The 24,934-nt window shown below is 43.1% G+C and overlaps 1 protein-coding gene across 3 annotated transcripts in view; it reads left to right on the top strand.

Moving 5' to 3' along the window:
- Positions 1 to 24,934, top strand: part of DNAJC5B (DnaJ heat shock protein family (Hsp40) member C5 beta) — a 121,205-nt gene that overhangs the window by 5,266 nt on the left and 91,005 nt on the right. The window contains exon 1 of one of the 3 annotated variants that reach the window (XM_066372455.1): positions 12,512 to 12,585. The exons of 1 other annotated variant lie outside the window; for it this stretch is intronic. The gene's annotated coding sequence lies outside the window, so the exon portion shown is untranslated. Of the gene's footprint in view, positions 1 to 12,511; positions 12,586 to 19,400; positions 19,455 to 24,934 lie in introns of those variants that run through there. One more of the 3 variants, XM_066372457.1, reaches the window with a different exon arrangement.

Genomic DNA, 24,934 nt, shown 5'->3' with positions numbered 1-24,934 from the left:
ACCAATCATTAAGAATCACTACTACTGGCTCTGGCCGGTTGGCTCAGTGGTAGAGCATCGGCCTGGCGTGCAGGAGTCCTGGGTTCGATTCCTGGCCAGGGCACACAGGAGAGGCACCCATCTGCTTCTCCACCTCTCCCCCTCTCCTTCCTCTCTCTCTCTCTCTTCCTCTCCTGCAGCCAAGGCTCCTTTGGAGCAAAGTTGGCCCGAGCACTGAGGATGGCTCTGTGACCTCTGCCTTAGGTGCTAGAATGGCTCTTGTTGCAACAGAGTAACGCCCCAGATGGGCAGAGCATCGCCCCCCGGTAGGCGTGCCGGGTGGATCCCAGTCGGGCGGATCCCGGTCGGGCGCCTGTGGGAGTTTGTCTGATTGCCTTCCAGTTTCCAACTTCAGAAAAATACAAAAAAAAAAAAAAAAAAAGGAATCACTACTACTACCCTCTCTGTAAGTAAACTGCCAACTGTTCTTCTCCCCCAAAAGTTTTTAAAATAGTGTTGAAAAAGTACACACTTTCACCTGTCTCCTTGGGTGTCGAATAGATTAAGGCCTATTTGGCAGTGAAAGTTTTGTAAGGAGCCTTAAATTCCTTGGAAGTTAGGGGCCATGTATATTTAAAAACTGAACAATAACTTTGATCTGTGGTTTCTGCTATATTTTTCTTGTGTTCGGCTTATAGGGAATACAGGTGCCCTACTTAGGAAAGTGCTTTACTTTTTTAAATGATTAATAATGTCCATATATGGCCCTGGCCGGTTGGCTCAGCGGTGGAGTGCCGGCTTGGCGTGCGGGGGACCCGGGTTCGATTTCCGGCCAGGGCACATAGGAGAGGCGCCCATTTGCTTCTCCACCCCCCCTCCTTCCTCTCTGTCTCTCTCTTCCCCTCCCGCAGCCGAGGCTCCATTGGAGCGGGGATGGCCCGGGTGCTGGGGATGGCTCCTTGGCCTCTGCCCCAGGCGCTAGAGTGGCTCTGGTCGCGGCGGAGCGTCGCCCCCTGGTGGGCAGAGTGTTGCCCCTGGTGGGCGTGCCGGGTGGATCCCGGTCGGGCGCATGTGGGAGTCTGTCTGACTGTCTCTCCCCGTTTCCAGCTTCAGAAAAATACAAATAATAATAATAATAATAATAATAATGTCCATATATTATCCCACATTCATGTCAGACAAAATTAAAGAGATATTCTGAAAGAGCCTAAAATCCCCAAACAAAAAATAACCATTGATTTGATGCACATACTCTCTACCCTCCAACAAGGGAGAACTAAGTATCCTTAAAAAAAGAGTGTAGACTGCCAAACTTTTCTTTTTTCTTTCCTGAGATAATATGTCCAGACATTACAAGCCACATGCCATAGACAGCAATTACAGTAGATTCAGAAATTAATTTAAAACAAGAATATTCACTGGGCATCAGTGGCTGCTCCACTTGGCTTCGGAGAAAAGGAGGTCATTGCTGGGTAATAGTAATGGTGTGCCGAACACAAAACTCCCCCCAAGCATGGCTCTGCTGTGTCCCTTCATCCTCTTCAAAATGAATTCTTTCACCTACCTTTGCTTCAGAGTGCCCTTGGCACTGATGACTGGCCTTCCGTGAATGACAACAGGTGAGGTGAGGGATTTCAAGTCTGACCTAATTTCCAACAATGTCATCATGTAGGATTTGTCAAAGAAATGGAGGAGAAAAGGCTTTAAAAGCTTGGAGTTTCTGGGAAAATTTCCAATATTAGCATGAAAAATGCAACGAAAACAGAACAGTTCAAATGCTTCTTGCATCCCTGAGACAACTCCAAGAAAATACCCTAAAAATGTCCCACAAGGCAACAGTATCACTATCAGCAAAGAAACGTCTAAAGTACAAGAAGAGCCTTGACTAGGTAGGAGGTGGTGTGAGTGTTGTGGAGGAAGGTATGGGCTTTGCAGTAACAGACTAGGTTCCACTCCTGCTCCCTCACTTCGTAACTGTGTAATTTTGGGCAAATTACTTAATTTTGTGAAGGCTATCTTTCCTGTCTTTATTGAATTTCTGGAAATCTCATAATTTTATTGTTCATTTACTCAACTAATTAAGAAATGTTTATTAAGCAATTACTGGAAATTCAACAATAAGATACAGTGGTTGCCCTCAAGGGTTTCATTGCCTAGGAGCAGTGACAGCTGAATAAATAATTGTAGTACATTATGATAACTGCCTTGATACTGGTTAGTTCAAGGTAGTATGAAGGAGAAAGTGATCAGGTCCACCTAGGACAATCAAGGAAGTCTTTGAAGAAGAGATGAAGTTTAAATATCATTTAAAGTTTAACAGACAGGCAGAGGTGGTGAATGGAAAGATGTGAAAAAAGAACAGAATGCTCAATGGTACGATGTGAAAATTACCTACTTCAAGAGTTTAGGATACATCAGGTAGCCCACATGTCATTTCGAATGAACATACAGACCACAGCAGTACTTCTCAAGACTGCTGTCTCTTTCCCATATATATTATTTACCTCATCACAGACTGCTCCTCCAGCCCTCCTAGAGGTCCTGAAAAGCCTACTCCCACTCTTAGCCCCCACAACTCCTGGCCCAGTCCCCCACCCCCACATCCTCCTAATTCTTCGTCACAATGTGGATGAAAAAGGGCTGAGCCTGACAAGCTCAGGGAGACCTGCAGGCTAGCCCTGCAGACTCAGAGACCGAAAGTAACCATTTAGGATGGTCTGAGATCAAAACTTCCTAACTAAAAACAAGTCATGGCAGGTAGTCATATCATAGGCCGCTATCTTTCTTGACAAAGGTCAACCTTTACCTTAACTGAGCTTGTCTATTGTCATTTTGCTTCAATGATAACATACTTTGGAATATCAGAGTAATTTCCTTTTCCAGACCCCTCAGGGCACAATCTAAGCACTGGAGCAACGACCACAGAAACCCTCATGGTTACTGTTAACATGTTAATTGTTAACTGCTAACTATCCTATACCCAACAATGTCAATGTAAAAGCAGTCTGTGCCTATCCATTATACATTTTATCCATTCCCAGAGATTTCCCCACTTTGCTTTCTTCCGCCTCCCTCATCTCTTACCAATATATTTCATGTAACTCCCTTAGTCTTCTTTGATTCTAATGTATAAAATAAGGTACAAAACTGCCATTCTCCAGAGCATTTCCTCAATCCATTGATATTTTGCTTCCTGGACATTGTCAGTTTGGCTCAAATAAACTCATAAAAGTTCTCTACAGGTTTAGATGTTTTATTACATCATTGACAATAAAATCCTGAAAGGTGAGTCTGGTAAGGCAGAAAGAGTATTCTCTGGATGGTGGGGGAGAAGAAATGAAACCTGCAAGGTCAGGATCCTTTTAGAGGCCAGGAGGAAGGGAAAGGTCAGAAGGACTCATATATTACTCATTTTGTTCTTGTTACAGTAGACTCAAAGGCCAGGCCAATAATCTAAATAAGCCATGCATGCAGAGAGGGTTAGCAGAAAGTATGGATCATTGGTCAGGGAGTGGGGTGGAAACCAAACAGGAGAGGAAGGTTCTAAGCAGTGGGTGGAAGCTGTTGCTTAGTGAAGTTCCCTGGGCTGAGGGAACCCTTGCGGCAAGTGCATAGGTTCTAGCGCTCTCTGGCGTGGGGTGGGAGGAGGGAGCCGGTGACGGTCCTCATAGGCATGCCTATCATTGGAAGAAAGTAGTGAGTGAGGAGAAAACAAGAGTCAGGACAGAGCATAGATAGCAGGACAAGGCAGAATGTCAATGAAGAATTCTGATGAGAATCTGCCAGGAGGTGGGAGGGACAGGTGTGTATGGTGTCCTGGAAATCAGGAAGCATTTTTCAAGGAGACAGTGTCAGATGTCCCATAATCATCACATTGATATGGAACAAAAAGTATCCATTGAGTTTGGTAATCAGGAGGTTATTTTGTGTGTGTGTGTGTGTGTGTGTGTGTGTGTGTGTGTGTGTGTGTGTGTTTAAGATTTTATTTATTGATTTTTAGGGAGAAGAGAGAGAGAGGAACAGGGCAGAGAAGCAGGAAGCATCAACTCATAGTTGCTTTGTATATAGTTGCTTCTCATATGTGCCTTGACTGGACAAGCCCAGGATTTTGAACTGGCAACCTCCATGTTCTAGGTTGACACTTTATCCACTGCGCCATCACAGATCAGGAGATCATTGCTAATTTTAACAAAAGCATCTTTAGTGGTAGGGAGAAAAGACAAATTGCAGTGTGTTCATAGAGAGTGAAAGATGAGAAACTGGAGACATGAGAACAATTGTCCTGAGAAGCTAGTCTGAGCAGAGGAAGAGAGGATAATAGCTAGAGGGATTTGCCCCCTCTCTCCTCTCCTCTCTCTCCTCTCCTCTCCTCTCCTCTCCTCTCCTCTCCTCTCCTCTCCTCTCCTCTCCTCTCCTCTCCTCTCCTCTCCTCTCCTCTCCTCTCTCTCCTCTCCTCTCCTCTCCTCTCCTCTCCTCTCCTCTCCTCTCCTCTCCTCTCCTCTCCTCTCCTCTCCTCTCCTCTCCTCTCCTCTCCTCTCGACTCCTCTCTCCTCTCCTCTCCTCTCCCTCTTCTCCTCTCCTTTATCTTCCTCCCTCTCTCCCTTTTTCCTTCCCTTTACCTTCCCTTTTTCCTTCCCTCTCTCCCGCCCTTCCCCCTCCCTCCCCCCTTCCTTCTTCCCTTCCTTCCAGGCAAGACTTGCACCTCTTTTAAACGCTGTTGGATAGGCTCTTGTAAAAAAGAGTCTAAAAGAACAGAAAGGGAACAATGGAGAATTTGGGGAATGGAGGAAGAGATAAATGGAAGGATTTACATGGAATAAGAGAAGGAATATCCGTTCTTTTGAGAGTTGAGGGAAGGATCTACGGCCATGCCACTCTGAAAGCACCCGATCTTGTGATCTCGGAAGCTAAGCAGGGTTGGGCCTAGTTAGTACCTAGATGGGAGAGTTGAGGGAAGGAAGTGAGGAAAGGGGCTGATACAGGAAGGTTTTAGTGGGAAAGCAGGAAGTGGTCAGTTAATCCTAGAGTTGAGGGAGTTTCTGTCTGCTAGTCTTCAGGTTCTCTGCAAGGGAGATGACAAGGTCATCTGCTGAGAGTAAGGCGAGAAGGTAGGAGTTAGCAGGGGGACACAGGAAGATGTTTGCACTAGTGAGAGTAGAGAACGGGAGAGGGCAACAAGATAAATGGCCCAAAGAAAACATGTGGATAGGACCACATGTTGGAGACCCCTATGAGTATATTTGAGACTCGTAGTATATTCTCCATCACCCCTGGCACCTGGATGAGGTGCAGAGATCCTGTTATGAGATGTCTTCAGGAATGGAAAGTTAAGGCAGGTGAGGCATTCAAAAAACATCTTCTCCTCCACCAGGAAGTGCAGGTTGTGGTATACAGAAAAACATGCAGCTGTGGCTTTCCAGAGGGAAGAAATATTTTCAATATTTTCATTTGGTATAGTTAATGTCAAGGCCATGAAGGTCTTCTGAAATTATTGGTTTTGAGTTTGGGCAGATAAACTGCAAAATATCAGGTGGTACTGCTTGGTTATTGGACCTGGGGTTGTGACTGCCCTTATCTTGAGAACACAGCAGGAGTAATCTACCTCATTTCGTCCTACCTAAGTCAAGGAAAACAATAGAATTCCTAAAGATCCAATCGTCTTGCCCTTGCAGACAACCTTCAATGTTCCAGAAAGTAGTAGACAGTCACTTTTGGGAACATGCTCACAAAGTGTCAACACACAAAATCATTTCTTACATTTGTTATGTGAAGCAAGAAATACTTCTTTCCTAGAAAAGAGATCTGAATTCAGATGAGGCACGAGTAAACTTAAAAGAACAAGAGCTAAAATCAGCCCATTTGTCCTCTTTCACCTGCCTAAGAAAGCAAACCGATCTTCCAGTAGACAGGAGTTAATGCAGGACAGGAAGAGTGGGTGGATCAGAAAGAACACCTAAGGAATCAAGGGGAAAGTCACAGCATTGCTACTCCTTGAAACTGCAATGTTTGTGTAATATTTCAGCAAGATACCCACCCTTGAGCCAGGGCCTGTCTTGTGGCATTAATTTCGGTAGGGAGCACAGCTCACGTGGGTGTGGGTGTGGATGGGAGTATGACGGTGATGTAGTGCAAAGGGGAAGGAAAGGAAACTAATGTTTGTTGCATGCTTCCTATATGCTAACAACTCACTTTTTCTCCTTTTCGCATATCAACCTGGTTCCATTGATGTGATTTTCTTCATTTCACAGGGGAAAGAATCTGGGGCTCAGAGCAGTATGAGAACTTGCTCTAGTCTGCACAAAGAGACTGCACATTGCAGGGATCAGACACAGATCATGCAGACAGCCAGAATGGCTCTGGGGTCTCGACTCTGACACTGACTAGCTGTAAGGCCAGTAGCCATGGCCACCATCACAGCCGCCTGGCCCGTACAGGTTCGAATTTGATTCGGACAGACAGTAATGAAACAACGGAGCCAAGAACTGGTGGGTCATTAGCTTTAATCCTAGCTTGCACCCGGCGGGTGAGAAATACACACAGTAGAAAAACACTTCCCTTTCCATTCAGGGCTCCCAAAGCCACTGACTTATCTGAGTTTCTTAGAATCAAAGGTTTCTACCTCACCAGCCTTATTCACCTCTGTTCCCCATCTCCTTCTCTCTGCACAAACTGGCTTCTTCTTCAGCACTCTGCCATCTTGGCTGCTTCTCCTTTGCTGTGCTAATTTCAGGAACCCGAGAGACAGGGAGTCCCTGGTCTCCCTTATTTTATAGTGTAGAAATTAAAGCCTTTAATCCAGTATACAAACAAGGAAGTCTCTGATACAAAGCCACTTATCTGAGGCATAAATGGGATTCCTCATAAGAGTGCACCACCCCACATCATACAATAGTCAAGGGTGTGGGGAAAAGCTTAGTGTTGAGCAGATCTTAGTATTAAAAGGGTGGGAAAGGCTTAGTCTTTAAACTAAGCCTTAGGCTATAAGGACCCTGCTTGCTTACAGCCTGACCCCACACACAATGCAAACTACAAGCGAGCAAACATATACATCATATTTTCAAACTTGTTTGAACCACACTAGCCCTGTGATTTGGGGAACTAGTTAAGCATAATAGTACCTGTTATGGTCAGTTTTATGCGTAATTGTAGGCTACAGTCTCTAATTTTTCAATCAGATACTAGTCTAGGTGTTGCTGTGAAAGTGTTTTGCAGATGTCCAGTCAGTTGTCTTTAGGTTAACTGACTTGATAACCTGGGTGAGCCTGATTCAATCAGCTGAAAGGACTTAGACATCGGGCTGAGGATTCCTTGAAGAAGAAATTCCACCTGTGGACTGCAGCTTCACTCCGCATCCCAAATTCCAGCCTCTCCTTCCCTACAGACTTCCCTAGTCAGCTCCCACAATAAATTGCAACAAATCTCTTAATATATGTTGCGTACATGTTCCATTTTTCAGGAGGAGCCCTCCCTCAGACCAGTTGTGAATATTAAATGAATTAGTGAATTACCACATAAGAAGCACTTGACACAATGCCAGAAACCCTTTTGAAAAGGGTTTTAAAAATGGTAGTTATTACTGTGATGCCTCAGCACACACAAGGTTGAACCTACATCTGGATGACTTCCTGACCTGACCCTTCAGCCAACAACTTGGCCAAGAACTGGAGTTATAGTTCTGGGCTCTATCCCTAAATTCAATGTGACCTTGAGCAAGTCACAACCTCTAAGCACCTTGTTTACTTTCTGTAAAATGACAGGCTATGCACCAAATGACTTTTTTTTATATAGAAACTATTCCAGCTCTGATGTTCTCTGGGTCAGTTCTGACTTAATTTATTAGATTTTTATTAGGCCTGGTCTATTTCCTCCAGCTGCCAGACAAGATCTATTCTGTTACTGGTACATTTGAAGCTGCTCCTACACAAATGGCACTGTAATAACTGGGTGGTTTATGGTCTGAGAATGCAAACTAAGTTTAATATTAACCTGAGCAAAGCATTCCTGTTATTCTAGTCAGTAGTTATAGGTTTTCTGCTCTCCCCCAGACTATAGGCTATGGAGAATGTAAAAAAGCACTAAATCTGGTGGTCCCTTCTCTGAAGGAGCATAGGGAGACATCTATAAAATCCAATACTACTATAAGAGATTGTATGATTAAGTCTAAGTGCCATTAGAGTTGAACGAAAAGGGGACAATAAGAACATTTTGAGCTGGAATGATCAGAAAGGCTTAATACAAGAGGCAGGGATTTCTCATCCTTGTAAGTGATGAGAAAGAAGCTAAATCTCCCACTCTTGCTGTTTGCCATGTACTCCAAAATTAAATAGGTCTGATTTGCCTTTGTTGGCACAGATGATGGAAAAGTAGATGCACCATAATGTCAGACTTTCCTTTCTGTTCTCCCTGGTGTGCTCTGTACAAGGATGAGTGGACAACAGGTGCACCACCTTGCATGTATTTACACATGCATACCTGCAGACACCATGACAGTCCCCATCATCCAGGCATTTAAGGACTTCCCACAGGAGATTAAGTTCCATTAAGGTAGGGTTCCTGCTTCTTTTGTCCATTGCATAAATATTTATGAAATAAAACATAATTAATTGCTATCTATATAGAATATAGGAGACATAAAGGGGAAGTTTCCCTATCTGAAACTTCCAATGACATCAAAACTTTAAAAATGGTGATGCTTATATTTTGGAAATTCTTTGATTTTCAATGTCAGCCCAACCCCTGAAAAATGTTGCTTAAGCCCTACTGGCAGGGCTTCTTATACAGAGAGCCCTTGACAGAGCCATTGCCAAAAACTTGCTGGAGCTGAACAAAAAACCAGTGGGTGTGGGTAGAAGGAAAGCTAAGCTCAAATGACAAGCAAACACCAGAAGAATTCATCTTACAAGCTCACCTTTGAGATCAGATAAAGACAGCTTGACTTTTTAAAGACAATATTAATTTTTATCCATTTAATAAACTACTCTTATCAACACTGATAGTCATCTGTAATGAGCAGAAACAAAGAAAGCTTATTAACAGTAAAATTTAAATTGTTTGCTAATCTTACTTCAGTTTATTGCCCCTTTCATGATGTTTTTGGCTAAATGAGGTCTAAAAAAATACTTGGTGATGTGTGTAAACAAGCCAGAAATTCTCAAGACTGTGGTCTAATAAAAGCAAATAAACAGGGTTTACAAAATAATTCAGTACACTGAAAGAGGCAATGTTTGGGGTATAAATATAGATTTCTACAAACAAGAAGTTAATCATTGTAAGTCAAAATTCATAGGGATCACTATAAAGACTGGAAGTGGAAAAATATCCTTTAGATTCAGAAACATCTCCTAGTCAATTGCAAAAATAATTCTGTCCATGAATTATTACCATTTATACTCCAACAAATTTTTGGAAATGTTTATTGAGCTCCAACTACAGTGTGTCTGTAAAGTCATGGTGCACTTTTGACCGGTCACAAGAAAGCAACAAAAGACAATAGAAATGTGAAATCTGCACCAAATAAAAGGAAAACCCTCCCAGTTTCTGTAGGATGATGTGGCAGCATGTGCGATGCACAGATGATGACGTAACACCGTGTATACAGCGGAGCAGCCCACGGCCATGCCAGTTGAGATGCGGACGGTACAGAGGAACGTTCAGTGTGTTCTGTGGCTCGCTAAATCTGAATCCGTGACCAAAGTGCAACATGAATATTGGCACGTTTATAACGAAGCGCCACCACATAGGAATAACATTACTCAGTGGGATAAGCAGTTGAAGGAAACCAGCAGTTTGGTGGAGAAACCACCCTGTTCTGGTAGGCCATCAGTCAGTGACGAGTCTGTAGAGGCTCTACGGGATAGCTACCTAAGGAGCCCTAAAAAATCTGTGCGTGAGCCCACATCGAACTGCACTGAATAGGTATGAAACTGGGAGAGTTTTCCTTTTATTTGGTGCAGATTTCACATTTCTATCGACTTTTGTTGCTTTCCTGTGACCAGTCAAAAGTGCACCATGACTTTACGGAAACACTGTATGTGCAATGAATAGTTCTCAAAACATACTGCATCCAATCAATGCAATCAGTCATTACATATTTACCAAGGACTAGACTCTGAGTAGTCTGGGTAATGCAACATACATGCATTGCTTTTGCCTGTTTAGCCTTGATGTATTTCTTCCCCCTTCTTCTGTTAAGAACATCTGAATTTTCCTTTGGACAGCCACTCTTCCCTAGTTCACACTATGTGTTTCTATGGAATTAATGCCACCTTCCTAGTTCCAAGGGTATTCAGGTGACCATGACCAGCTCAATTGTCCTTTGGTCACAGTGATTGATTTAGAGATGCATAGATACAGACTGAAATAGAGATTGTTCTGGCAATATAAGCCAGGCCAATGAGACTAAATTCTGTATTTTTGTTAGAAAAATTTGGGCAACAGATTGAAAGCTGTAAGAGTGATGAGCTGAGACCCTATTTGAGAAGGACACCAATACAAAAGATGGAGATGGAGATCAAGTCTCAGTGACGGGGCTGGGTGTTTGCCCCTTGCTCCTAGATCTTCCCCTTCCTTCTCTCTGCCAGCTGGCTAAAAATGGACTCTGTCAACCTATCTTCCCCTCTGGCTCCCAGGTGGCATCCAGGTGGGAGTCCTGGAAAAGCAATTACTTTCTTCCCAATCTCTTTCCGTGGGGTCTCCTTCAGGCTGATTGTCTTTCTACTGAAGGCTATATAGCTCCTGTCGGGGGACTGTTGCCACAACTGTCGGTCTTCAGGGTCCAGGAACCACTCTGGCTTTGCTCCTTCAAACCTAGAGATGGTGACAGTGTCCCACTGTTACTTGCTCTGATACTTCAACACCCCTTGTCATATTCCTGAGCTCCACCCTTACCATTAGCAGTCCTCTTGTAAAAGCCTAATTAGATAGAGCAGGACTAATTAGGACTCTGCCAGGACTCTGGCAGATAAAATGACCTTACTTGAGTTCTGGAGCCAGATATGCCTAAAAATGGTGATACTTCAACTTTTCACTTACTGCTGCCAATAAATTCCCTTTTTCCTAAAGGTTGAATTGGGTTTTCTGCCACTTACAACAGAGTCCTAATACAGCTTGTTAGGTTCCTTTGATTACATAGGCTCACAATATGGGAGGGGCACTATTCTAAACTGAATTGGATTCCTCAAAGTCATACATTGAAATCCCAACCCTCAATACCTCAGAATGTGATTGTACACTGCTCCCAAAAATTAGGGGATCAGGGAATGTGCAGATACTCCAGTACTTTCAGCCTTTTGTATAGTGCATTTTCACCAATGAACTAAAAGTTGGTTTTGCACCTCATTTGCATAATCAAACAACTTTCTTTGGTCATTTGCTTTTCTGATGGTCTTGTTTAATAAAAAAAATCAAATGCTTCTTTTTTTTTTATTGCTTCATATTCATTTTGAAATATCCCCTAATTTTTGTGAGCAGTATATTTGGAAATAGGCTCTTTAAAAAGGTAATTAAGTTAAAATGAGATCATTAGTATGGAGCCTAATCCAATCTGACGGGTGTCTTTATAAGAAGAGGAGGTTAGGACACAGATGTGCACAATGGAAAGACACTGTGGAGCCACAGGGAGATGTGCAACTATGAGCCAAGGAGAAAGCAATCCTGCCAATACCTTGCTGCCAGACTTCCAGCCTCTAGAACTGTGAGAAAATACATTTTTGCCGTTTAAGCCACTTAGTCTGTGGTGCTTTGTTGTAGGAGCCCCAGCAAACTAATACGGGTACTTACAAACTAGAACTGGGACAGATACTCCCAGAGGCCAGCGACTGTCTCCAGCTCTCTTGAGCCAGCACGATCTCTTAACTATGGTATCTGTGTCTTTCCAAAAATCGGTTCCACTCACCTTTATTACTCACTGGTCAGTCCTTCCAATTGGCTTGGCTAACTACCATTGATACTAATGGTGTGAGACTTTTCCAGTGACCCACCTCATGGGGTTCTGGCCAGCAGTGGACAAGCGCCTTTGGGTCATAGACCTTGTCTGGTTCCAACAGTGGCTGTCATGTGCAGGAAACAATTACATGCAGGTTCCCTGCATAGAGAGTGGTAGGGGGGTCAGTTTCAGGGAGAAAGAGAGGCTGGATTCAACTGGCATTGGACAAGCCCAGCATTTGGTTTCCTGGGCTAGTGGCATTAATAATTACACGACAATATCAATACCAACACAGACTGCTCAGATTTGGTTTCAATTTTTACTACAGTTGCCAATTCCCTATTTCAGTTACTCATACGGCCCACTTTCTTGACCTTGAGTTTATGAGTTTCCAGAATCCTTACAATAACCATGCTGTTTTGCTTGAGTAAGTTTGGTGTGCTTATTCCTTGAAAACAAACAAACAGGCTTGATTAAGATCATTTCAAAAGAGAACAGTAATTTTGTCCCAGAAAGAAGGATCTATGTATGAGCAAACACGACTCTAATGGACTATTTCCTAAGAGTGCTATCAGCTTTGTGATGGCACTAGATCCCCGCACCTCTTCGCGTATGAGATGGATGGACTGCTGAAGAATGATGTCTTCCGCCTCCCGGCAATGCTGCCAGCGAATCTTAAGAAGGTACCTCACTCAGGAGGGCATCTACCCCTACTTCAGACAGGAATTGTCTTGTATTTTCTGAAATCCTGAAGAAGAGAATTATTTCCAGTTTCCTGAAATGTTATTTTTTTCCCCTTCTCCACTGACCTTTCTTTCTTTCTTACTTCCTGATACCACAGAGACAGGATCTGGTGGGCGCAGGACTTAAGTTTCACAATTTGTGGAGTTAGCGTCATGTGCTGGCAGTTTGATGACATCTTTGTCAGCAGTCATTTCCCCTGTGGGGAGTCTGGTGTGGCGTGGGCTGTGCTGGCCTGGGTGAGGGCAGTCTCGTGGGGCGCTGAGGCTTTGCGCTCCAGTCTGCTGCCCAGGAGGCCTGTCCAGCAGAACAGCAGGGCCATTCCATGTGTGTCCAGGAGCCTGGGGGTGTGAGAATCTGAGTGGGAGGGGGAAGCCTGACCCTTTACTAAAACTGAATATTTGGAGGCAAAAGGGGACACACATGAAAAGCTACATTTTATTTACTATAGGCAAAGTATAAAAACATTGACAGATTTAACTCAAGAGAGCCATAGGTCATATTTTCACCCTGAACAGATCACTCTGGATCAATGTGAATGGAGACTAGTTTGGAGGTGGGTAGATTAGAGGCAGAGCAGGCTGGAAAGCTGGGGCAGGAAACCAAGTGAGAGGTGTCAATGGCCCAAAGGAACTGGAGCCAGTAGGGACGAGGAGAGGAGGGCACTGAGGAAAACATAGGCATTACAGGTGAGGCTAGGGCCTGCTGTCCAACACCCCAGGAGAGCAGTGCAGAGGGACAACGGGGCGCTAGGACCCTGGGCTTTGACATTGAGGATGGGAACGGTGTAGTCAGGACCAGGCCTGAGCAACTCTGCCTCAGCTTTACCTTTGCCCAAGGCTAGGGAAGAACTCAGGACCTGTCAGGTAAATTCCTTAAAAGGCAAAAGGACCATCCCCCCTTAGAAGAGAGCAATAATAGAAATGTTTGCCTGAAACTTATATACTCTTATTGATCAATGTCACCCTGTTAAATTTAATTTTCTAAATAAAATTTAGAAAAGAGAGAGAGAGCTCTCATCTGCTGCGGAGGTAGCAGGGCCAGAAAGACAGTCTCCGGAGTGGGACACAACATGTGAAGACCAAGAGAGTGGCCCCTGGGGAGGCTGAGCAGCATTCAGGGGTGAAGCCGGAAAACCTTTGCGCTCCCCTCAGAAATTGGGTGTAGATGCAGCCCCAGCTCCTTGGAAATTAGGTCTCAAGGAAAATCAGCCCGGCCTGGTTTTTTAGGAAAGGAACCATTTAGGAGCGAAGAAAAGGTGGGGTTAGAATTGTGAGTGGTAGCATATTTTTAAAAAATTTTCCTTCACCACAGCTGCATCCTTCCCTTTCTACTCTCCCTACATTTGCGTGACCGCCTGAATGACAAATAATAAAGGCCACCCTTTGTCTGGTGAGGCAGATTGCAGTATTGTCATGGAAGTATTTGCTCTCTCACTTCTCTCCATTCACTGGGTCTCCCTGCATGACTGGCAGAGTCTTACAATGAGCTGGGGAGACTTGGCTTGGCCAGCCTGGGCCCTGTCCGCAGCCTGGGCCCTGGAGCGAGGGCCCAGAAGCGGGACAGGCCGCCACAGGCAGCCTCAGACCCCTGAGCCAAATGTCTTTGTTCCATTTGTCACAGCGATCTGGTAGCTGTTTATTACACAGCATTACTGAAGCAAAAGCTGACTAATACAGAAATTTGTTCCTAAAAATGTGGTGCTGCTGTGATGAAAGCTTAAAATATGCGTTGTTGGTCTTGGAACTAATAGCAGGCAGCAGACTTTCAGAGACTGGAAAAATGATAGTTCATGGTATCTCGTAGCAAATACTTGGGACAACTGTCACCAGTGATAACTTGAAGACAAAACCATAGCTAGGAATATGTGGTTTTGGTGTTGTGATTTCAAAACAGTCCGTTACTAGCATGTGCTGGTGCTGACTTGGGTAAGGTCTTTCAAAAAAGACTTGGCCTGCTTGCAGGCAGGGATGAAAGAGAAAAGAGTGGCTTCAGAAGTTATGAGGCTTGAAAATTTGAAAAACAGAACTGTTTCTCAACTTCATATAGGAAAAGAAAAAATTAAGAAATGCTGAAGGCCACAAAGGCTGGTTAAGATGCATAAGAACCAGTCTCAGGACAAAGATAAAAAAATCCCCATCAGACTCTTTGGTAAATGTTTGGATGGATTAAGGTGACACTCAGTAAATTTCTTTTATAGACAAAACGTCTCATAAAAGAGAGAAGAGAAAGAGAGAGAGAGAGAGAGAGAGAGAGAGAGAGAAGGACTAGGTTCCACAAAGCCTGATAAGCTCTAACTATTTGTAATGAAGTTGACATGACCTGAGAAACGACTTGAAAATTATTGTGGCTGTGCCTCTTGTCTCAATAGTGCTGACTGAATCACAATAGAAGTTTTAAAATTGTTTCTAAGAAAAACTTAAATCCAAAGCACCCTGTCCTGGAATAAAAGAGACTGAATTTTTTTTTTTCTAAATGAGACTGTGACTTTTAGTGCAATTAAAAAAAAATAGATCTTAGGATAATAACAATGTATCACTATTGGTTCATGAATTGTGGCAACTGTACCATACTAATTTAAGATATTAATAATAAAAGAAATTAGGTACTGGGTATATGAAAAAGAACACTCATACTGTCTTAGTAACTTTTGTGGAAATATAAAATTGTTCTTAATTAAAATTTTATTTAAACAAAGAAAGAAACCTGAGGGACCCCAATGTTCAGCAGGCAGGCAGCAGGATGAGGAAGCTGGTCAGCTACCGGGGAAACATATTCTCCTTCAGATGTGGCCAAGGAGGATCATGGGAAATTATCTTCCAGAAGGTGGAGCCAGAAGCTATGAGTACAATGGTGAGAAGAGGTATTCCTAGGGAACAGAACTGGAGCCTAATGAAGGGACTCTACCTCCAGGTCGGGGACATGGCGATATTTGCTCAGGAAGATTTCAGAATTGCTATAGACCAGTGACTGCTTCCCCTTCTGCAATGCACTGTTTATTTTTGTTATTCTGGTCTATGAGGGTATGTTGAGTGGGGTACTATTCAGCAAATACTCACTCGGTCTTCCCTTTCTCACCTAGATGAAGAGTTTCTCACCCTCTCCACTGATGTTGGGGCTGGCCATGAAAGTTGTTTTGACCAATGAATGTGAACAAAAGCTTTGAATGTGCTTGCATCATTTGATTTGACCTCTGCGGGATCTGCATTCCCACCTTCTACATTAGGAAGAGTCTAGCCCAGAAGTCACTGTTCTTTTGACCTGGGTCTCAGAATGAAAGACTCATGGGACATAACTGAACCTGACCCACAGTTAAGAGCAGGTATTTCTTACCCCATTGGCAAGAAGTAAATGCTTTGTTTTTGCAAACCACTGTGAATTTTTGGTATGAAGCAAAAACTGATTAATACACCTGGCAAAGTTTCCCAAGGAACTAAGGAATGGCTCTGGATGGGATATAAGGTGAGGGGATGGGTGAAGGAGAAAGTTCCAGAACCTCTCCAAGTGGTGATGAGCTCTATCTACAAAATCAGGTCAGAGTATTTCAAGCATCACATCTATGAGAGATACAAAAAATATTCTTTGATGACTAGAGTCCAGAATGTTATATCAAACTTCAATAATTGGGTGATACTAGTAGAACCCAGGCAAAGTCCTCTAATAAATTCCTTGGGAATAAGATTCAGATATAGAATACTAATGAATATTAGAACCTCTTAGATCATTTTTATGCAGAATATACAAATCTTTTATTTTTTTTGTATTTTTCTGAAGCTGGAAACGGGGAGAGACAGTCAGACAGACTCCCGCATGCGCCCGACCGGGATCCACCCGGCACGCCCACCAGGGGCGACGCTCTGCCCACCAGGGGGCGATGCTCTGCCCCTCTGGGGCGTTGCTCTGCCGCGACCAGAGCCACTCTAGCGCCTGGGGCAGAGGCCAAGGAGCCATCCCCAGCGCCCGGGCCATCTTTGCTCCAATGGAGCCTTGGCTGCGGGAGGGGAAGAGAGAGACAGAGAGGAAGGGGGGGGGTGGAGAAGCAAATGGGCGCTTCTCCTGTGTGCCCTGGCCGGGAATCGAACCCGGGTCTGCCGCATGCCAGGCCGACGCTCTACCGCTGAGCCAACCGGCCAGGGCAGAATATACAAATCTTAATGACACAATTTCAACTATGTTTTTTGATATATTTTGAAGGCAATTATTACAACAGACATCTGAGATAACAATTAGTTTCTATATTATAAAACAAGATTTAAAAGTCACTTGTTCATTTTGGAGCCTTAAGTTTGCACCTTGTTAACACATACATAGGTAGAATTAAAACTCTTACTACAAAATTATTTGGGTCCATCAGCAATGTTTTAATTAATAATGATATTGATATTTATTTTGTTCTGATGTAAACTTTATATATTTAATTTCATGCTAAGCAAGATTTGATACAACAAATTACTAACTGTAAGGCCAGGGGCCACCACCATCATGACCATTCACATGCAGGTTCTCATTGGATTCTGACAGACAGTAAAGAAACAGGGTAGCCAAAAAATGGTGGGCCATTCCTTTATTAAAGTCTCACACAGGCCAATGACCAAACACACAGGGAAAACACCTCCCTTTCATTCAGGGCTCCCAAAGCCCTGATGCATTTTCCGGTTCCATAACCAGCAGAATCTTCTCCGGTTCCTCCTAGAATCAAAGGCCCCACCAGTCTCAGCGGAGCTCGAAAAGCCCCTCAGCTCTGATTCCCCATCTGCACTCCTTCTCTCACTCTGAAAAACATGGCTTCTTTCTGCCTCTTCTTCTTCTCTCTCTTCAAAACTAGCTTCTTTTTCAGCATTCTGCATTCTCTCAGCTCTCCCTGTAAAACTGGCTCGGCCTACAAAGACCCCTCCTCCAGCAAACATTAGCAAAACAATGGCCCTTCCCAAGCAGGAAGGTAATCCACAATTTGTAATCAACTGCCCTGCTCTGAGGGCAAGCACACACGTGGCTGCCCAGTGCCATTTTGTAACAATAAAATTAAGCAAACTAAAAAAATACAAATTTTACAAACTCATTTGCCCAACACCAACATGGCAAAATAATTCAGACTTATCCACAGAGTTTATTTTAATGGGAATAGCTCTATGTTCAATGACTACAAACCACTTTATCAGGTTTTACTCGTTTTTCTAAAAGACATTTAAAGAAAGACATTTATTTTTTCATTTTTCCTGGCATTATAGGGATAATCTTACCACAGGAAGAAACACTTGACTTGATGTTCATGTAAAATATAATTACCCACTTTTCTTCCCTTACAACAAGTAATACATTGACAGGATAAGCCAGGAAACACATAATACACTGCCTGTCATTAATAATAAGTGTGCTCTTTTGAAATTTATTTCACAGAAACACTTATTCAAAATATCCTTTGCTTGTTTTTTTAACTGTTATGAGTATTATGGCACCTCAACAACTATTGCCTGTTTCAAATCAAACAGATTAATAGAAATTTATTGAATGAATGAATTGACCAGATGCAATCATAAATAAGTATTGTCAATTTTAGCATGTATAAAGTTTCATCTCTGCCCATGATCCATAAATTGCTTACTCTGGTAGACTCAAGGTTTCTATGCCAGGTTTGTAGACAGATGCAGGGCATCCATCTTGCCCTAAAGAGAGATCATAAGGCTACCTACTGAATGAAGTTCTTCTTGAGTGTTCCAAACATATGTGCTCTCTTCTTCCTTTAAAGCCATAAGTGAATAGGCAAATTTACAGATATCACTAACAATTTCCAATGTGCTTCAACTGTGCTAAACTCTAATTTACCATCTCATTTCTTCTTTGCAGCTCTCCTGCAAAGCCGATATCTTTTTTTTATTTCTGTATTTTTCCAAGTGAGAGGCAGGGAGGCAGAGAGACAGACTCCTGCATGTGCCTGACTGGGGTCCAACTGGCATGCCTACCAGAGGGCGATGCTCTGCCCATCTGGGGTGTTGCTCCATCGCAACTGGAGCCATTCTAGCGCCTGAGGTGGAGACCATGGAGCCATCCTCAGTGCCCGGGCCAACTTTGCTCCAATGGAGCCTTGGCTGAGGGAGGGGAAGAGAGAGATAGAGAGGAAGGAGAGGGGAAGGGTGAAGAAGCAGATGGGCGCTTCTCCTGTGTTCCCTGGCCAGGAATTGAATCTGGGACTTCCACACGCTGGGCTGACACTCTAACCTCTGAGCCAATCGTCCAGGGCCAAAGCGGATATCTTTATTTCCACTTTATAGATGAGAAAGCTGGGGAGGCTTTGAGCTCAGAATTTAACTCCAGAAATGGTAGGTTTAACAACTCTGCTGGAAGCCTTGATTTGCATGTGAATTGCGTGTAATTTCCGTCTCCATATTCAGTTGGGGAATTCCTTCAGGCAGAGAAAAAGTTTGAGGGGAAACATTTCCAAGTGAAAGGGAAGGTCACCAGAGATAGCTCAGTTGAAATAAAAAGCTGTGAGAGTTCAATGGTTTCAAGGAAACATGCTTATTACACCAAAATCTTGTGAGGAGTGGGAAACTACTCAAAGCTTACATCTTTGATTTCCAAGCCCAGGTAAGCCAGAAACACAGCTGGTGGGTAACCAGGAGTCCAGGTCTGTCTGACTCTGAACTGCACATACTACCAAGTGTCCTGAATGGCATTAGAATGAGAAAAGTCACATGATAATACTGCGAACAGTGTCTAAGGCAGAGACATGAGGAGTCTGTAGCTTGAAGGAAGTCCTGGGAGCATTTGGGAGTGGTGTCATGAAGGTAGTATAAAATACTATCAAGTCTAGGTACGTTTGTATCCTCCTTGTCTTGCTTTGGAGATGGGTACTCCAGATGCTTGAAAGAAAACGCAGTACTAAATATTATTCTCTCCATTAGCTTGGCTTGGAAAGGAGAAAAGAGAACTGAAAGTAGCTGTGTTGGGAGAGAGGTCTGGGGTTAATGGAGGTTTTGTGTTTTTATAAATAGAAAGGACTTGAGACTGCTGTACTGCTGAGAAGAGAGAGACTGTGGTAGAAATTAGCTAAAGAGGACGGTTAAAAAAGCATGTTCCTTAAAGTAGCAGTATTGAGTGGGCTCAGGGCACAAAGGGAGGAATTAGCTGCAGGAAGGAGTTAAGAGAGGGCATGGATATGGATACATTCGAGTGCTGTAGGGTTGAAGCTGGGAGAGGTAATATATAATGAGTTCTGTGTTCTTTGCATTAAGTTCTTAGCAAAGAGTTGCTAAGAGGGAGAGTGAAATAGGTAAGAGAGGGGGTTTCAGGAGATTGGAGAAGGTTTACAGACTGTGCAGGACAATGGGAGAGCTGCCTTGTGTTGAGGGCATAATTGAGGCTGGAGGCCATTTGTAGTGGAAGCAGTCTGTACAGTGTTGTCAGTTTCTTCAGCTGTGATAATTATTTGGGGTAAAGAAAGGGGAGAAGAGGCAGATTTATCAAGGGCTCAGCTGTTGCTGGGAGAGTTCAGCAGGACAATTGAGTGAGGCATCTGAGGAGCACCTGAGAGGATGGCTGATGGGATGATGGCATCCTTGGCTAGATAGGGAAAATTGGGGAAATTGGTATGGTTAGCAGGATGTAGGCCTTTGTAAGGTTCAAAGAGAAATTTAATAGGAAATGGTAGGTTTGGAAGGACAGGAAGAGCTGGTCGGAACAACTGGGATTAAAAATTTAGTACTGAATGATATAACAAGACCTAGTGGATGTGGATTCGGCAAAGGTGAGCTGAAGAACTCCGATGTTGAGGAGGATGGAGTTGGACTGGATCCTATTGGACTGGATCATCCATAAGATAATGAAAGCCACCTGTGACAAAGGTAGGCAGTAAGGTGTTAAGGATGGCTTTTTCTTCATTTAAAACAAGGTATAACAGACATCTAATATAATATACCTTTAATTTTTAAAATAATAAACTAATTTTTTAGATCAGTTTTAGGTTTATAAAATTTGAGCAAAAAGTTAGGAGTTCCTGTATATTCTTTATTTTTAACTATCTTGCAACGTGTGTGGCTTAATCATGTGCTTTCTCAAAGCCTTTGGAGTGAATTACAATACATGCATATCTTTTTTTTTTTTTTTTTCATTTTTCTGAAGCTGGAAACAGGGAGGCAGTCAGATAGACTCCAGCATGTGCCCGACCGGGATCTACCCGGCATGCCCACCAGGGGGCAATGCTCTGCCCCTCTGGGGCGTCGCTCTGTTGCATCCAGAGCCATTCTAGCACCTGAGGCAGAGGCCACAGGGCCATCCTCAGCGCCCGGGTCATCTTTTGCTCCAATGGAGCCTCGGCTGCGGGAGGGGAAGAGAAAGACAGAAAGGAAGGAGAAGGGGAGGGGTGGAGAAGCAGATGGGTGCTTCTCCTGTGTGCCCTGGCCAGGAATCAAACCCGGTACTCCTGCACGCCAGGCCAACGCTCTACTGCTGAGCCAACCGGCCAGGGCCAATAAATGCATATCTTGATTGCATTTTGTAGCACTAAGATTTTCACTTAAGATTATTGGTAATAGATACACTCTAACCCAGCTGTGCCCAGAAATTCCTTCTCACCTCTCACTCTCATCTTTATCTTTGTCAAAAAAGTACCTATCTTTTCTCATTTCATATGCCTTCCACTTCATGAAGCTTTCTCTGATTGCCACATCAGAATGTCAGCTCTCTCCTTTAATATCTCATAGCACTTTTATAACAATTCTTCTATCATAACTATACACTGCCTTCTGATAGAGAGTTTTTGGTGTTTAATTTATAAACCATCAAGCTCTAAGTTCTCTGAGGATAATGTCTTTGTTCAACTCGTCCTCTGTAGCACCTGACATAGTGCCTTGCATGTGGTAGGTTTACAATCAACATTTGTGGAAGTGAATGAATTATGAAGTAAAATTTCAACCTTACAAAACAGGTAAGCTAGGATATAAACATCCCTTCTTTATTGGCTTCATGTTTTTGCTTAAATAATCAGTTCCCTTAATGCATTTAATAGATAATTTATAAAATTTTAAATCAACTAGGAATAGCTCAGTTCCAAAATTTTAATTGAACTAGAAACAGTTTCTTTGCAAAAAATATAAAGTATTTATATATGTATGTAACCACTTACTTTGGATTATCTAAAGCAAATCTTGCTTTCACGCTCTTGTTAACAGAAAGTGTTGGTGCCAATGGTCTTTGTTCAGACCTTTCACTGTCTCTTGTTTATTTATACTCCTCCTAGAAACTCTAGCCCAGTTCTTAAGTCCAAATAAATTACCTTCTCTGATGTACGGGAAGGTGTAGCTCATTCTAGGATGATTCAGTCTGGGGGAGAGAGAGTACAATCTCCAGAGTCAGACATTTCTCAAGTTCCATCTTTGTCTCCACCACTCACTACTACAGAGCTCAAGTAGACTTTTACTTACCAAACTATGTCCTTAAGAGGTAAAATGGCATTCATAAAACACCTAACTCACAGGAGAGTAGTAAAGACAAATATAATGTATGTCAAGTACGTAATCACAAAGCTCATATGTGATTAGGTACTCAGGACTATGTTCCCTTATTCCTGAGACATGATTGTGTCTGTCTCTATCATGGATGTAAGAAGTAGAAAAATCTGCTGACAAGGTAGCTTGGTGGGCAAATTAGACCAACACCACCTCCAGTCTTTGGGATTGTAGATCTTTATAGTGTGTCTTATTTTGGTTTAAAGCATTTCTAAAAGACAAGCAGTCACATCCACATGGAGTTAAACAAATGTGCTACAAAGCCAAATATACATTTTTTTTATGTCCTAAAATGTTTGTGTTATTGGTCCTATGTACCACTTTCTGTCTTTGGAGGGGAGCCACATCTGCAAAGACGGTCCCAATAAGGATCAATTTACAGTATCTAAACTAGGAAGTCTCTGAGACTTTAATTATGAAACAGCATAAAATGTTTCTGCTAACAACCTGAGCATTGTATTTCTTAAATCTGGGACTACTTATTATTTTAACCTTTCAAAGCCAATAATTTTAAAGTATTCAACTCAAACTACTTTCATTGGGCTGGAAATGTTTTATTGCAGCTTGGCTGACATTTTCTTTTACTAATGTCATTAGCACTACTTGAAAATGAATTATGCCGGTGTATACAAGACTACCTTGGTTCTGAGAAAATATTACCAGTTTATGAGTACATGAAGTGGGTCTCATGGGAATAAACATTAGCAACATATATCTTTCTGATTCTCCAGGTATGCTTACACTTCTATTAAGCATAAGTAGTTTGTTTTTTAAAAAAAGCCCTGGATTTAGATTTACTTTTTCAGGATTATGTCAAATTCTTGTAACATCCTGTAAGGAGAGTCCAGCTTCAGAGTCACTGAGGCTTAATTAAATCTCTGGCACACAGATGGCGCATATCCCTTATCTATCTTGTAGCCCTAGCTCCTGGTAACTGTTGTTATGCTAACAGTGCTGCTCAGTGGGTCAACTGAAATCAAATTAACACAGGCATTTGAAAAGTCAGACAGCAATTGTGTTCATTCATCAACATTCTCACATATAAAAGATACAAAATAAAGGAAAACTAATTCTGTTTAATTTGTAGACTCCTGAATGGATGGACAGACTGTAAGCATTTTAGTGGGGAAATAATATTACTTCTGGAATAATATCCTAATTAAAGTGTTGGGCAAATGAGTTTGTAAAATTTGTATTTTCTGAGTTGCTCACTTTTATTGTTAAAAATGGCCACTCCCCACGTGAATGGCGCTGTCCAGGTGAAACTGCTAATTACTTTCCTGCTTGGGAAGGGGTTTTGCTATGCTAATATTGCTAGAGGAGGGGTTTTCTTGCCAAGTAAAGTTTGTGAGAAAGGAGAGGAAGGAAACCATGTTTTCGCAGAGTTTGTGCAGAGAGAAGAAGATAGGGAACCAGAGGGGGCTGAGGCTGGTGGGGGGCCTTTGATTCTAGGAAAACTTGGAGAAGATTCTCCTGGTTGTGGAGAATGTGTGAGTGGGTTTTGGAGCCCTCTGTGTGTTTGTGTTTACTCGCCAGTGGGTGCGAGGCTAGAATAAAGGAATGGCCCACCAGTTTTTGGCTCGGCAGTTTCATGACCATCTGTCCAAATCCAGTGTGAACCTGCATGTGAATGGCAGCAACAGCAGCTGCCACTATGGGCCATACATAAAGAAAATAAGAAACAGAGTAACAACAAAATTCCTTGGTATGCACATTCTTTCTAAGTCTTTATTTATTTATTTATTTATTATATTTTTTTATTTTATCTTTTTTTATTTATTCATTTTAGAGAGGAGAGAGAGAGAGAGACAGAGAGGAGAGAAAGACAGGGGGGAGGAGCTGGAAGCATCAACTCCCATATGTGCCTTGACCAGGCAAGCCCAGGGTTTCGAACCGGCGACCTCAGCATTTCCAGGTCGACGCTTTATCCACTGCGCCACCACAGGTCAGGCTCTAAGTCTTTAATAGGTGAAGACTCAGGGTCCCAAACTATTTCCTAGGTCTTTGCAAATGCTTTTAGAACCTCCCAAGTTTTTTGGCTGAGTGCAGGGATTCTCAAAGAGTGGGCTCATCCAGCAACCCCATTGGCATCTGCGTACTTGTTAAAAATAAAGAGGCTAGGGGCTCTCCCAGGCCTTCAGAGCCAAAAACTTGAGGGTGGGGCCAGCAATGTGTGTTTCAACAAGTGTTCCGGACACTTTGATGTTCTGCTCTAAAATGTGGGGACCTCTGACAGTAATTGTTCTCACAGGACTTTACCTAGCCCCTGAAATTCAGTGGCAGTAAATTCAGGGACCTGTGTTAGAATCTACATTAATTTTTTTTTTAAGTAAAGTGGGTGGTTCTGGTGTAAGTAGTGTGTAACTTAAGTTTTGTTTTTGTTTTTTTTTGTATTTTTCAGAAGCTGGAAACGGGGAGAGACAGTCAGACAGACTCCCGCATGCACCCGACCGGGATCCACCCGGCACGCCCACCAGGGGCCGATGCTCTGCCCCTCCGGGGCCTCGCTGTGTTGCGACCAGAGCTACTCTAGCGCCTGGGGGAGAGGCCAAGGAGCCATCCCCAGCGCCCAGGCCATCTTTGCTCCAATGGACCCTCGGCTGCGGGAGGGGAAGAGAGAGACAGAGAGGAAGGAGAGGGGGAGGGGTGGAGAAGCAGATGAGCGCTTCTCCTGTGTGCCCTGGCCGGGAATCGAACTAGGGACCCCCGCATGCCAGGCTGATGCTCTACCACTGAGCCAACCGGCCAGGGCCGTGTAACTTAAGTTTTGACAAAATTAACATTCTCC

Source organism: Saccopteryx leptura, chromosome 3, assembly GCF_036850995.1.
Source record: "Saccopteryx leptura isolate mSacLep1 chromosome 3, mSacLep1_pri_phased_curated, whole genome shotgun sequence".
NCBI lineage: Eukaryota > Metazoa > Chordata > Mammalia > Chiroptera > Emballonuridae > Saccopteryx > Saccopteryx leptura.
The sequence above is the reverse complement of the archived record's forward strand: the minus strand, read 5'-3'. Positions and strand labels throughout refer to the sequence as shown.